General features: G+C 36.3%; 2 protein-coding genes and 1 long non-coding RNA gene across 5 annotated transcripts in view; 1 reads left to right on the top strand and 2 right to left on the bottom strand.

Annotated features, from left to right (window-relative positions):
• SGCD (sarcoglycan delta) overlaps positions 1-12,688 on the bottom strand; it is a 415,397-nt gene that overhangs the window by 8,759 nt on the left and 393,950 nt on the right. The window lies entirely within an intron of this gene.
• Positions 1-12,688, top strand: part of LOC309622881 (uncharacterized protein) — a 266,899-nt gene that overhangs the window by 148,816 nt on the left and 105,395 nt on the right. The gene's annotated exons all lie outside the window — the stretch shown is intronic.
• LOC309622904 lies at positions 5,502-10,926 on the bottom strand. The gene is made up of 2 exons (XR_014241208.1): positions 5,843-10,926; positions 5,502-5,801 (listed from the first exon to the last, which is right to left on the bottom strand). It is a non-coding gene; the product is annotated as an uncharacterized lncRNA (long non-coding RNA).

The raw sequence follows: 12,688 nt of genomic DNA, 5'->3' as shown, positions 1-12,688 counted from the left end.
CAAGGCGATCTGTGGGGCGCCACCCTGAGCGATCCCAAGCTACATTCCACAGGTGCCAAGACAGGGCTCTTCCCCACTTCCCAGGTCTGGGTCCCTGAGGTGTGCTTCAGAGAGCAGGCTTCTCCACTGATTTCTGTGCTCCCCCTACAGTGGCTCATCCAGAGTCTTAAAGAGAGACAGCAGGTGTCTAGTCCTAAGCAAAGGATGGGCTTGAGCTTCTCTTTCACTCCTTCTTTCCATTCTGACCTCACCCCTTTGTGTGCGGCAAAAATCCCCTATCCTACCCTCTCGTCCTCACAAGACCTTCACCCAGTCGGTGCTGAACCGGGTGTGGTTCTACCTCGAACTGTGGTTGACTTCCTTTGCCTGTGGTTTTTCTCACTCTAACGTCAGCTCAAGGAAGGGGGTCTTGTTGCTAGAGTGGCAGGGAATGATGTCTGTGCCGCAAAGCCTTGTCTAGGACCTTAATCCAACGCATCAAGCTCTTCCTATAGCTCACGTCTAAAATCTGAAGATGGTTTCCCGCCATTTTCTTTGCTTCTCTCCTATAAGGTCTGGCTGACTCACACCCCTTATCCTAGTGTTGTGTAACACCTTCTGTTTTCACTACTATTGAGACCTTTCCCCTCATGGCATAAGCTTCCCTTCTGACAATACTGCCAGCTCTCTTCCACATTTGTTCACCCTCTTCTCCAGGGCACTGCCATCCTCCCCCTTCCCCAGGGGAGAGCCCTCACGCCATCTTCTCTGTTACCCTTCTTCCCTCCCTCTCTCCCTCCCTCCCTCCCTCACTGCATCAGTTAACACAGTTTTTAACTCACGTCTTCTCCCTACTCAATCTATTAGTTCATCTCTAACCTGGACTGTTGAAACCTCCCAAGTTTTGTCTCTAATTCTTCCTTTTACTTTTTTCCAGTGTACTTGACACATAAAGTGAAGTCAGTTGTGTGTACTTCACACACACCTGAAGTCAGTTTTGAATATGTCACTTCTCTTATCAAAACCTTCACACATTTCTTAGAAAAGATAGGAACTCTTGGACATATTTGCCCATTTAGAGCTTGAGCTGACCTATTTTGTTAGTCTTATTTCTTGCCATAAACGTCAGCTATGCTCTATTGAATACTCACTAGGTGATGGACACTGTGGAACGTGCTTTATATGTGTTATCTCATTTAATCCCCACAAAAATCCTATGCCTTTGGCACTCCTTCAGTCCTGATTGTACAAGCAAGGACGCTAAGGTAAATGACTTGCTCAGGGTTGCACACCTAGTAAAAGGGCAAAACTAAGATTCAAACCCAGGCATGTGGTCCAGTATTCCATATCACTTCCAGAAAAACTGGCCTTCTTTCCTGTCTCCCATATCTTCATGCCATGCTTTGTAATTCAATGTCAAATCTATCTTCATGGAATATGCACTTGTATTTCCAAAACTAGCCTCCATAAATAAGGGTAAGGTGGTAGTACTACATATGGCTCAGTGAGACATACTTCCTTCCCTACAATAGTCCTCACAACTTACTGAAAAGGTTGACATCAGTGACATCAAATTCAGGGTACGGTGAATGTGTTCATACTTGGTATGTAGCCTTCAAAGTGGATGATTCATACAAAAAGATGGTTGAGAGGGAAAAACTCAAAATAGAAAAAAAATGTTTGGAGCTTGGAGAACTTTATCAGATGGAGTGTTGGCATTTCAGTCATATGAATTCACTTTATTCTTGCCGCCTCCCATGGGCTTTGAAATCAGCAGGAGGGCTCCCAGGCCAGAGAAGTGGACTCAGAAATAACTGCTGCCTTTTCCCCTCTCACAGCCTTGGAAGTACCAGGATGACAAGGAAGGGGGCTACTCTGAAACTGTCTCCTAGCGTGAAAGGCTAAGATAAGGTAGAAATGACAATTTCCTGGCAGCAGAGACAAAGCAGTAACTGGCTTTGTGTTTCTTTTTTCAGAAATACTCCATTAATTATATTTGCATTCAAACTTTTCTTATGTATTTGATAACAGAGAAAGGTATATGCTACTAAAAATAATTGGTCCAGGAGTTGGTCTTTCATTTCATTTTAAATAGGAAGTGGAAAAATATTATAAGATGAAATCATACAAGGATCTTTACCTGTAGCTTTTATCTAGTGTTCATAGAAATGAGAAAGTCTCTGAAAACATTTCAGTTTCCTCTCAAAAACATGGCCTACAGATGATTATTGAGACTAGTTGAAAATACTTGCTTAAATTTAAATAGTTTTTAGTATTTCCTACCAATTCATTTTTTTTTTTTTTTTTTTAACATCTTTATTGTGCTTTGTGACCACCTAGAGGGGTGGGATAGGGAGGGTGGGAGGGAAGGAGATGCAAGAGGGAAGAGATATGGGAACATATGTATATGTATAACTGATTCACTTTGTTATAAAGCAGAAACTAACACACCATTGTAAAGCAATTATACTCCAATAAAGATGTTAAGAAAAAAAAAAGAATTGGCTTTGTGTTTCATACCTCATCTTAATGCCCTTTGTTCTTCAGGCAGACTTAATAGTTTGTTCACATGCTAAATCTTTCCACTGAAAAAAAAAAAAGCTCCTACAAGAGCCCTGTGGGGCCTGCAAAGAGTAGACAAAGCACTCTTGCAGTGATGTCAGTCAATTTCTGACCATAGATTAACAACCACAACACCACTGCTTAGATGGTTTGAGCAAGGAAAATGGAGGGAGGCTTCCTCCTGATTCGGGGAGCGCTGGTGACAACTGAGGGTCCTGTTGGCTCTTGGAAATGAATACTGCTCCCATTAGGAGCACATGCGACTCCCGTCTGGGAGGGCTGAAGAATCTGAGAATGGAAGAAAGTCTAGGAAAGGAGGTCCAAGGCTGGACCATGCCCTCCAGAACAGTGGTTCTCAAACAGGAGAAGCAGAGTCCCCTGGAGGGCTTGTTAAAACTTACGTTGCCGGGCTCCACCCCTGAGTTTGATACAGTAGGTTTAGGGTGGTGCCTGAATGCCTGCGCTTGTGACAAGTCACAGGTGATGCTGAAGCTGCTAGTTTGGGGACCACACTTTGAGAACCACTGCTCTAAAACCACGTCGTCACATCAGATGCCCACAGAGACTGGAAAGGTGATGCCAGTGAGTGACCCATAAGAAAGCTGTAAGGAAAACAAGAGTCTCTGCACAATCGTATATGGCAAGCGATGGAGGTGCTCTGGACAGGAGGCAGCTGCTATTCTAACCTGGCCGATTACTGCCAGGGCTTCTGATGAAAAAAAACTTTATTCCAAATCATTACATTTTTGGAATTGATGCAAAAGATTTCTCTAAATATAACTATGGTATCAAGGATGACATTGACATGAATCTTGTATAGTCACCATCCTTTTTTAAAAAAAAAAATTCTTACCTTTGTAATTCCCTGAGCTCTTCCTAATCCTAACCATTTCCTTCTCTCAAGAGTAACTGCTACTATGAATTTTGTTTACTGTTTTCTTGCTTTTCTTTATAATATTATATTACATTTGCCTCCTTAAATGATAAATTGTTTACTGCCATGTGTTTTTGAGCGTTATGCGCAGAATAATTCCACTTATGTATTCTTCAGTGATTTACTTATTTTTGGCCTCAACGTTTTGTTCCTGAGATGCATCCATGCTGTAGCGCAGCTGTAATTTATTCTCTTCCCCTGGGCTTATCACACATCATGGTTTTTTTGTCCATCCTTTTGTTGGACATTTGGATTGATTCCAAGTTTTTGTTTCTACAAAGTCATCTCTGCACATTCTTGTATGTGGATCCTGGTGTTCACTTGTAAATTTTCTTTAGGACACATAGGTGAAGAGTGGAATTGCTAGCTCCTAGGGTATGCTTATCTACAGCTTTATTACTTTCCCACTAGTAATGTATAGAGTTCTGTTTTTTCTACTTTCTTGCTAGCATTTGATATTGTTTGTTATGAAGTGAGTGTGAAATGGGATGCTATACTGTCTTTTAAATTTGCATTTCCCAGATTAGTAATGGAGTTAAGGCTCTTTTCATTTGTTGGTAAGCCATTTGGGATTCTTCTTCAGTGAAATGTCTTTTGTCTCTTTTAATTTTTTTGTTTTTTTGATTTTCTATGTATGAATTGTAGTCATGCTTTATATATTCTGAAAAATAATTGTTTAGCAGTTCTATGTATTGATAGACTCAACTTTGTTTTGAGGCTGTAGTTTATCTTTTCACTCTATGCTTAGCATTTTTGGGTGAAAAAGTTTTATATTCTAATGTCAACAAATTTATTATCTTTTCCTCTAGGGTTTGTGCTTTCTGTGTCTTGTCTGAGAAATCCTTCCCTACACTGAAACCATAAAGTTCTTCAATATTGTTTTTAAAACTTTTATGTTTTGCTTTTTCTAAGTCTCTAATTCATAGGTATTCATTTTTGTGTGTGGTCTGAGGTTGGGGTCAAAACAGATGCAGATGAAGGATCTCAACATCATATATTGAAAAGCCCATATTTAGCTCTGTCATAAATGATGTTGCCATACACTTATGGGCCTCTTTCAGGGTTTTCTGGTCTGTTTCGTTATTCTATTCATCTATCCCTGTAACAATAATTAATTAAATATTTTAGCTTACTATGATTTTAAATTCTTTACATTTCATAAGGCAAGTTCTCTTGCCTTGTTCTTCCAGACTGTCCTAGCTATTCTTGGTCTTCCAAATAAATTTCAGAATCAACTGAAGTTTCAACTGAAGGAAGACCTGTTGGAATTTTGACTGGATTTATGTTCACTTCATGATCATTGCATCTGTCTCTATTTTGTTATGTTTTCTTGGATGTATTTCAAAAAAATTAGACAGTCTTCTCTATGTGGATTCAGCATATCTCTTGTGGCTATTGAAAATGGTATTTCAGTAAAAATGTATTTCTCTTACACCTATTTCTTTTTCCTGTTGTATTGAGATTCAGGTTTTTGTTTGTTTGTTGTTTTTGGTATGTTGATCTTATAGTTAACACCTAGGTAAATTATCTTATTTTTCACAATTTGTACACAGGTTGATTTAGGTTTTCTTGGTGGGCAGTAATTATTTTATGACAGTTTTATGCCTTTTGATTTCTTATACTTTTTCTTTTACTTTTCATACTGTTCTGTCTAGGACTGTCCAATACAATGTGGACTAAAAGTAAGGAAACGGCAATCTTGCCTTTTCCTGAATTGATAGCAGTAGCAGTCATCTGAGCTGAGTTTGGAAACACGAGTTGGCTGGTCAACTTGAGCATGTTACTGACAAGGGGGTTTTGGGGTTATTTTCTGGTGGGACTAGCATGTCACTAAAGCAGGCCTTCTGATATATTAAAAAAAATTTTTTTTTAAAAGCAAAACAGAAGTTTAGATTTTAATCATATTTGTAGGGTTTCTAAGTCTTTGTTTTACAGAATTGCCTGTTTGCTTCAGCTGTCTCCCTCCCATCTCTGCTGTTGGAGGAGATGAGGACAGATCTGGAGTAAAAACACTTGTAATTTTGTGTCCTGGTGCCTATTCTCTGAGTGTGAAATATTCCCTTCCTTTGTTAAGATTCCTTAGGAGTTTTTGGTGTTTTTTTTCTTTTATAATAAAAACAAACCCCACCTTTGTCCCTAAAAAAAAAAAAAAAATTTATCATTAAGATTCTTTCGTTCTATGGTTTTTATTTTTTCCCGAAATACTTTTTATCGTAATGAGAGAGTTCCCTTCTATTCTTATTTTGCTAAGAGTTTCTATCATTCATTTCTGTGAATTTTATCAAGTACCATTCTATTCTTCATATATTGAGATAATATACTTCTCCTTAATATATTAATGTGTATAAAATTAAAATCATTGTATACATAGAAAAAAAAATGTGGTAAATTATATTAATTTTCCAATAATAATCCACTCCTAAATTTTTTGGTATTAGTTCAACGTTGTCATTATGTATCATCTTTTCTATCAATTTCTGAAACTGTTAATTTTTTTTAGGATTTTGCACCTGTGTTCATAAGTGAGTTTATCCTGTAATTTTTCTGTCTTACAATATATTTGTCAGGTTCTATCAGTTTTCTATATTTTGGAATTTTTAATGAAAGATTAGAATTATTTACCCCTTGAATATTTAAATCATTCATAAACCTTCTGGGCATGGAATGACACCTTATTTCCATTTAAAAAATAATTATAGGATTATACAGGTTTTATGCTTCTTCTCAGGTTGATTTTGGTGAGTTATGTCTTCTTAGTATTTTTCCATTTCATAGAAAGGTTTAAACTTATTGGCAAAAGCTTTTCATGATATTTTCATTTAAAAAAATGTCCCTAACATTTGTAGTTATGTCTTTTGTTGTTCCAAATATTTTTATTCACGTCTTCTTTTCCTCTTGAGCAGTACTGTCAATTATTCGTCTTTTCAAAGAGCTAACTTTTGCTTTTGTCAATCCTGTGTTATGTTTATTTCTTGTCCTTAAATTTTCCTTGTCTTTTGTTCTAAATAGAACTGCAGAATTATCCTAATCTAAGTTCTAAAAATGTGTTGCCACCTTAGTTAATTAAAATGTTCTGCCTTCTTAGTTAATATATTCATTTAAGGACATGTATATTTTTGGCAGCATACCAAAGGAGCATTAATATAGGTGTAAATGTTTCGTAATTTTAGTATAATTTCTTCTGTGGTAAGTTTTATAGAAGGATTTTCCTTAATTTCTAAATATGTAAGATTTTCTAGGATTTATTTCTATTGTATATTTTATTCATCAGTTTTAAACTGATAATATTATAGTTAAAAAACATTCTCTTTAAAAAAATCAATTATTTAAAAATTGAGGCTAGGTTTTTGGCCCAGTATATGTCAATTTTTATAAATATTCATGCCTGTCTGAAAAGAATGTGTGTTCTGCAGTTGTTGGTGCCATGTTCTATCTATGTCTGTTAACTCAAGATATTTAATTGTTCTGTTCAAATTTATTTATATATCTGTTTGATCTATCAGTTACTAAAAGAGGTATTTTATTAAATACATACCAGCTTAGAATTGTTCTGTCTTCCTTATTGTCTTCTTATCAATGTGTATAATGATTCTATTTCTTATAATGTTTTTGCCTTGAAATCCATTTTGCCTATTAGTATAGTTGTTCTCACTCTGTATTTTCCTTGAACGCATTTTTCTACTCTTTTAAATATCATCCATTCTGTATGGTTATATTTTAGATGTGTCTCTCATGTAATTAGATTATTTGTTTATTTCAGATGACTTTTTATTGAGGAAAAATTTACATACAGTGAAATGCACAGATCTTTTCATTTTATTAAGAAATAAACATTGTATATAAGGTGTACAACATGATGTTTTGATACATGTATACATTGTGAGATGATTCCCCCAATTAAGGTAATTAACCAATTCATCACCTCACATATTTACCTTAACCTTCCATGTGGTAAGAACATTTAAGATCTACTCTTTTACCAAATTTCAAATATATAATACATTATTATTTATTAACTGTAGTCACCACCATGCTGTACATTAGCTCTCCAGAACTCATTCAGCTTATAACTGAAAGTTTATACCCTTTATCCAGTTCCCTGTTAGTAGATATTTGGTTGTTTTGAGTTTGGGGCTATTTTGCACATGTCTTTATTTTTATATTTTTTTAACATCTTTATTGGAGTATAATTCCTTTACAATGTTATGTTAGTTTCTGCTGTATAACAAAGTGAATCAGCTATACGTATACATATATCCCCACATCCCCTCCCTCTTGCGTCTCCCTCCCACCCTCCCTACCCCACCCCTCTAGGTGGACACAAAGAACAGAGCTGATCTCCCTGTGCACACGTCTTTATGAGGATAAAGTTTTCATTTCTCTAAAATAAGTAGCTATGAATAGAACTACTAAGTTGTAGCATAGGTGTGTCTTTAATAAATGTGGTAAGGCAGTATCTAAAATAATCCCCAATGATCCTTGCATTCTGGTATTCATGCTCTTAGGTGATTCTCTCTCCTAGATGTGGGCTGGATATAGTGGCTTGCTTCTACACAAGTAAAACATTGCAAGAGTGATAGGATGTCATTCATGAAACTAGGTTATAAAAAGACTGTGGCTTCCATCTTGGGTTCCTGCTCTCATTCCCTCACTCAAAGGGATGCCAGCTGCCATGCTGAGAACTGCCCTATGAAGATGTCTGAGAAACTGAGGGATCCCATGAGGAACTAAGGCCCTCATTCCAATAATCTACAGGAAGCTGAGTCTTGCCAACAACCACTGGAGTGCATTTATAAATAGATCTTCCCCAAGACAAGCATATGAAAAGATCACAGCCCTGGCCAACAGCTTAAGTGCAACCTGATAATTGATCTTGAGTGAGAGGCATTACTAAATTGCACCCAGATTGCTGACCCACAGAAACTGTGAGATAACAAATGTCTGTTTTTTTAAGCTGCTGTAGACTAATACAATAAGAAAACTGCCACACTGTTTTCCAAGATAGTTGTGCAATTTTACATTCCTAGCACCAATGTTGATGTAATTAAAACTATTCCAGTAGCTATAAAATGGTTCTTCATTACAGTTTTCACTTCCCTGATGACTAATGATGTTGAGCAGCTTTTCACATGCTTATTGGCTATTCAAAGATGTTCTTTTGGGAGGGATCTATTTAAATCTTCTGTCCAACTTTTTTTTTTTTTTTTTTTTAACCATTGGGTTATTTGTATTTTTGTTACTGATTTGCTGTATATTCTAGGTAAAAAATTTTGTGTGTATATATCTCTGAAATTTCAGATATATTTTCAGGAAATTCAGATATAAATATCTCTGTGTGTATACATATACCTGAAATCTATCTATGTATCTATCTATCTATCTATATCAAGTATTTTCTCCCAATCCATCACTTAACTCATTTTTAAACAATGTCTTTTGATGAATGTCAATTTATCATACATTTTATGTTTAGTATTTCTGTACCTTCCCTAATAAACCATCACCTACCCCAAGGTTACAAAGATAGTCTCCCATGTCTTTGCTAGAAGCTTTATAGTTTCAGCTTTACATTTAGATTTATGATCCACCTTTAGTGGATTAGTTTTTAAGAATAGAGTTGAGGTTCACTTTTTTACCAGTAGGTTTATCAAGTTGTTCCAGCACCATTTATTGAGAAAATAATCCTTTCCCTATTGAATAGCACTGGTGCTTTTCTTGAAAATCAATTAATCATGTACATACAGATCTATTTCTAAACTCTCTACTCTGTTCTATTTATCTATTTGCCTAGCCTCATGCTAATACCGGACTGTCTTGGTTACCATAACTTTATAAGAAGTCAGAATCAGCTAGAGCAACTCCTTTAACTTTTGCAAAAGGAAAACAGATTGGTTTAGCTCTTCTAGATTTTTTCCTTTTCCATATAAGTCTTAAAAGCCTGTAGGGAATTTGATTGGGATTGTGTGAATCCGTAGATCAATTCTGAGGAGAGTCAATATCTTAACAATATTAAATCTTTAATGGATTTTCTTTTAAAATATAACAGTTCAAATATACTATTTTTGATTTATCTGTACTGTTAGGTATTTTGGTTCTGTGTTTTTTAATCTGGGAAGATTGTTTATTCAATGTTTATTTACATATTATATCTATGTATTGTCCACTTTACTTATTCCTTCTGTCATCATAAACCTCCCTTTTTTCTTAAAATCAAGAACATTTTTGACATGTTCTTTTAGTGAGGGTTTGCTGGGGCAAATCCTCAGTTTTGTTTTTCTGGAGTAATTTTTTTAAAAAAATTAATTTATTTATTTTTGGCTGTGTTGGGTCTTCATTTCTGTGCGAGGGCTTTTCTCTAGTTGCGGCAAGCGGGGGCCACTCCTCATCGCGGTGCGCGGGCCTCTCACTATCGCGGCCTCTCTTGTTGCAGAGCACGGGCTCCAGACGCACAGGCTCAGTAGTTGTGGCGCACGGGCCCAGCTGCTCCGCGGCATGTGGGATCTTCCTAGACCAGGGCTCGAACCCGTGTCCCCTGCATTGGCAGGCAGATTCTCAACCACTGCGCCACCAGGGAAGCCCTGGAGTAATTTTTTAATTTGCCCTCTTTTGTAAAAGGGATTTTCTCTGGATGCACAATGCTGTGCTGACAGTTATTTTCTCTCAGGAACTGAAGATATTATTCCTCTGTATTCTGGTTCTCACTGTTGTGGTTAAGAAGTCAGCTCTCACTCTAACTTCAATTCTAGAACTTCTTTTTTCTTCTTTTCTCTCCTGATGCTTTTGATTTTTGATGTTCTGCAATGTCATTTGATATGCCTAGATGTAGATTTCATTTTATTTACCCTACCTGAAGTTTTTTTTTTTTTGACTCTCTGAATTTGTACTTTTGTGTCTTTCATCACTTCTGGACAACACTCCGCTGATATGTCTTCGAAAATTGTTTTTGCTCCATTCTCTCTCTTTTCATGCTGAAACTTAGATTAGACATTCTCATCCTAGCATTCCTGTTATTCTGCCTCTCTTTTTTCTGGATGATTCTTTAGATATAGTCTCATGTTCGTTTAATTTTTCTTTGTATTATTTTTTCATCACATCCATTGGAGTTTTGCTTTTTGAGATTATATTTTCATTTCTAGAAATTCCTTATTGTGCATTTTCTAATTTGTTAAGCCATTTTTATATGCCTTTGGTTTTTACTCTTTCAATTCTCTTTTGTTTCTCAACTCATAGTAAACATATTATTTTATATTCTTTCTCTGCTAATTCCCATATCTGAAGCCTCTGTGCATCTAAACTGGCTGCCTTGTTTCCATGCTGCTCTCTTGTTCATGGTGCCTTGTTTCTGAGTATGCTTCATATTTCTTGCCTCTGTGGGTTCATATCTCTTGGGTCTTTATCTGCTGAAGTTATTTGAGACCTACTTTTAAGGTGATTTTTTTCTAGAGAGGATTTGTATGTGTTTCCATCAATCACCGGTGCCACATTCAGCTTGGGTCAAGTGTAAACTAATTTCTTTGCTGGAGGTCTTAGGACCAACCAGGTAATATGAATTCAGGCTACAGACAGAGGGAGGGCCAGTTTGAAGTTACCAGGCCTTGGAGAAATTTTTTTCTCTTCCTTCCATTCAGTGCTGAGGTTCAAGACAGGCTATTTCCCTTGCAATCCTCTGTGTGGAAAGGTCAGAGGAGGGCAAGACCAGGTAGGTGTATTCTATTTCATCCATACGCTGAAGGTTTGGTACATTGGGGTCCCAATTACATCTGTGGGATCTCTAAATAGACTACCTGTTTTCAGTGAGCCCTGAGATTTGCTTTGTTCCCATGATCCACCAGACCATAAAACTGAAGCTGAATTTCATCGAGTTTAGCCAAATCTGTAAAGTTACAGCTGGCCTCAATACTCAGATTACTTCTCTGGGTTCCTATGTTATTTTTGCTCTTGGACTAATCATAACTAATTTCCAGCTCATTGATGCATTTAAAATATTTTAAAATATTTTTAGCATTAGTTTTTGTTCCTTTCAACTAAAACAATTGGTCAGGATACTTAGACTATTGTACCGCTGTTCTCTAGAGGTCCAGGTTTCTGATTTTTCAAAAGATGGATTTGGAAATTGTACAGTAAAATCAACTCATCTTTAAACTTTGGCAAATTATTATTAGTTTTTCATTTCTCATGTCAAAAGGGAGTATGGTTTCTCAATGTTTCTATTTTTTTTTAATTCTTATTTTATATTGGAGTATACTTGATTAACAATGTTGTGTTAGTTTCAGGTGTACAGCAAAGTGATTCAGTTATACATATACATGTATCTATTCTTTTTCAAATTATTTTCCCATTTAGGTCATTACAGAGTATTGAGCAGAGTTCCCTGTGCTATACAGTAGGTCCTTGTTGGTTATCTATTTTAAATACAGCAGTGTGTACATGTCAATCCCAAACTGCCAGTCTATCCCTTCCCCCCACCCATTCTCTCTGGTAACCATAAGTTCATTCTCTCAGTCTGTGAGTCTGTTTCGGTTCTGTAAATAAGTTCATTTGTATCTTTTTTTTTTTTTAGATTCCACATATAAGTGATATCATATATTTGTCTTTCTCTGACTTACTTCACCTAGTATGATAATCTCCATATCCATCCATGTTGCTGCAACTGGCATTATTTCATTCATTTAAATGGCTGAGTAATATTCCATTGTATATATGTACCACATCTTCTTTATTCATTCATCTCTCGATGGACACTTAGATTGTTTCCATGTCTTAGCTATTGTAAATAGTGCTGCAATGAACACGGGGGTGTATGTATCGTTTCAAATTATGGTTTTTATCTGGATATATGCCCAGGAGTGGGATTGCTGTATCATATGATAACTCTATTTTTAGCTTTTTAAGGAACCTCCATACTGTTCTCCATAATAGTTGTACCAATTTACATTCCCACCAACAGAGTAGGAAGGTTCCCTTTTCTCCACACCCTCTCCAGCATTTATTGTTTGTAGACTTCTTGATTATGTCCATTCTGACCAGTGTGAGGTGATACCTCATTATAGTTTTGATTTGGATTTCTCTAATAATTAGTGATGTTGAGCATCTTTGCATGTGCTTTTTGGCCATCTGTTTGTCTTCTTTGGAGAAATGTCTATTTAGATCTTCTGCCCATTTTTTGATTGGGTTCTTTTTTTTTTTTGATATAGAGCTGCATGAGCTGTTTGT

Source organism: Balaenoptera borealis (genome assembly GCF_965194805.1).
Source record: "Balaenoptera borealis genome assembly, chromosome: 2".
NCBI classification, from domain to species: domain Eukaryota; kingdom Metazoa; phylum Chordata; class Mammalia; order Artiodactyla; family Balaenopteridae; genus Balaenoptera; species Balaenoptera borealis.
The sequence above is the reverse complement of the archived record's forward strand: the minus strand, read 5'-3'. Positions and strand labels throughout refer to the sequence as shown.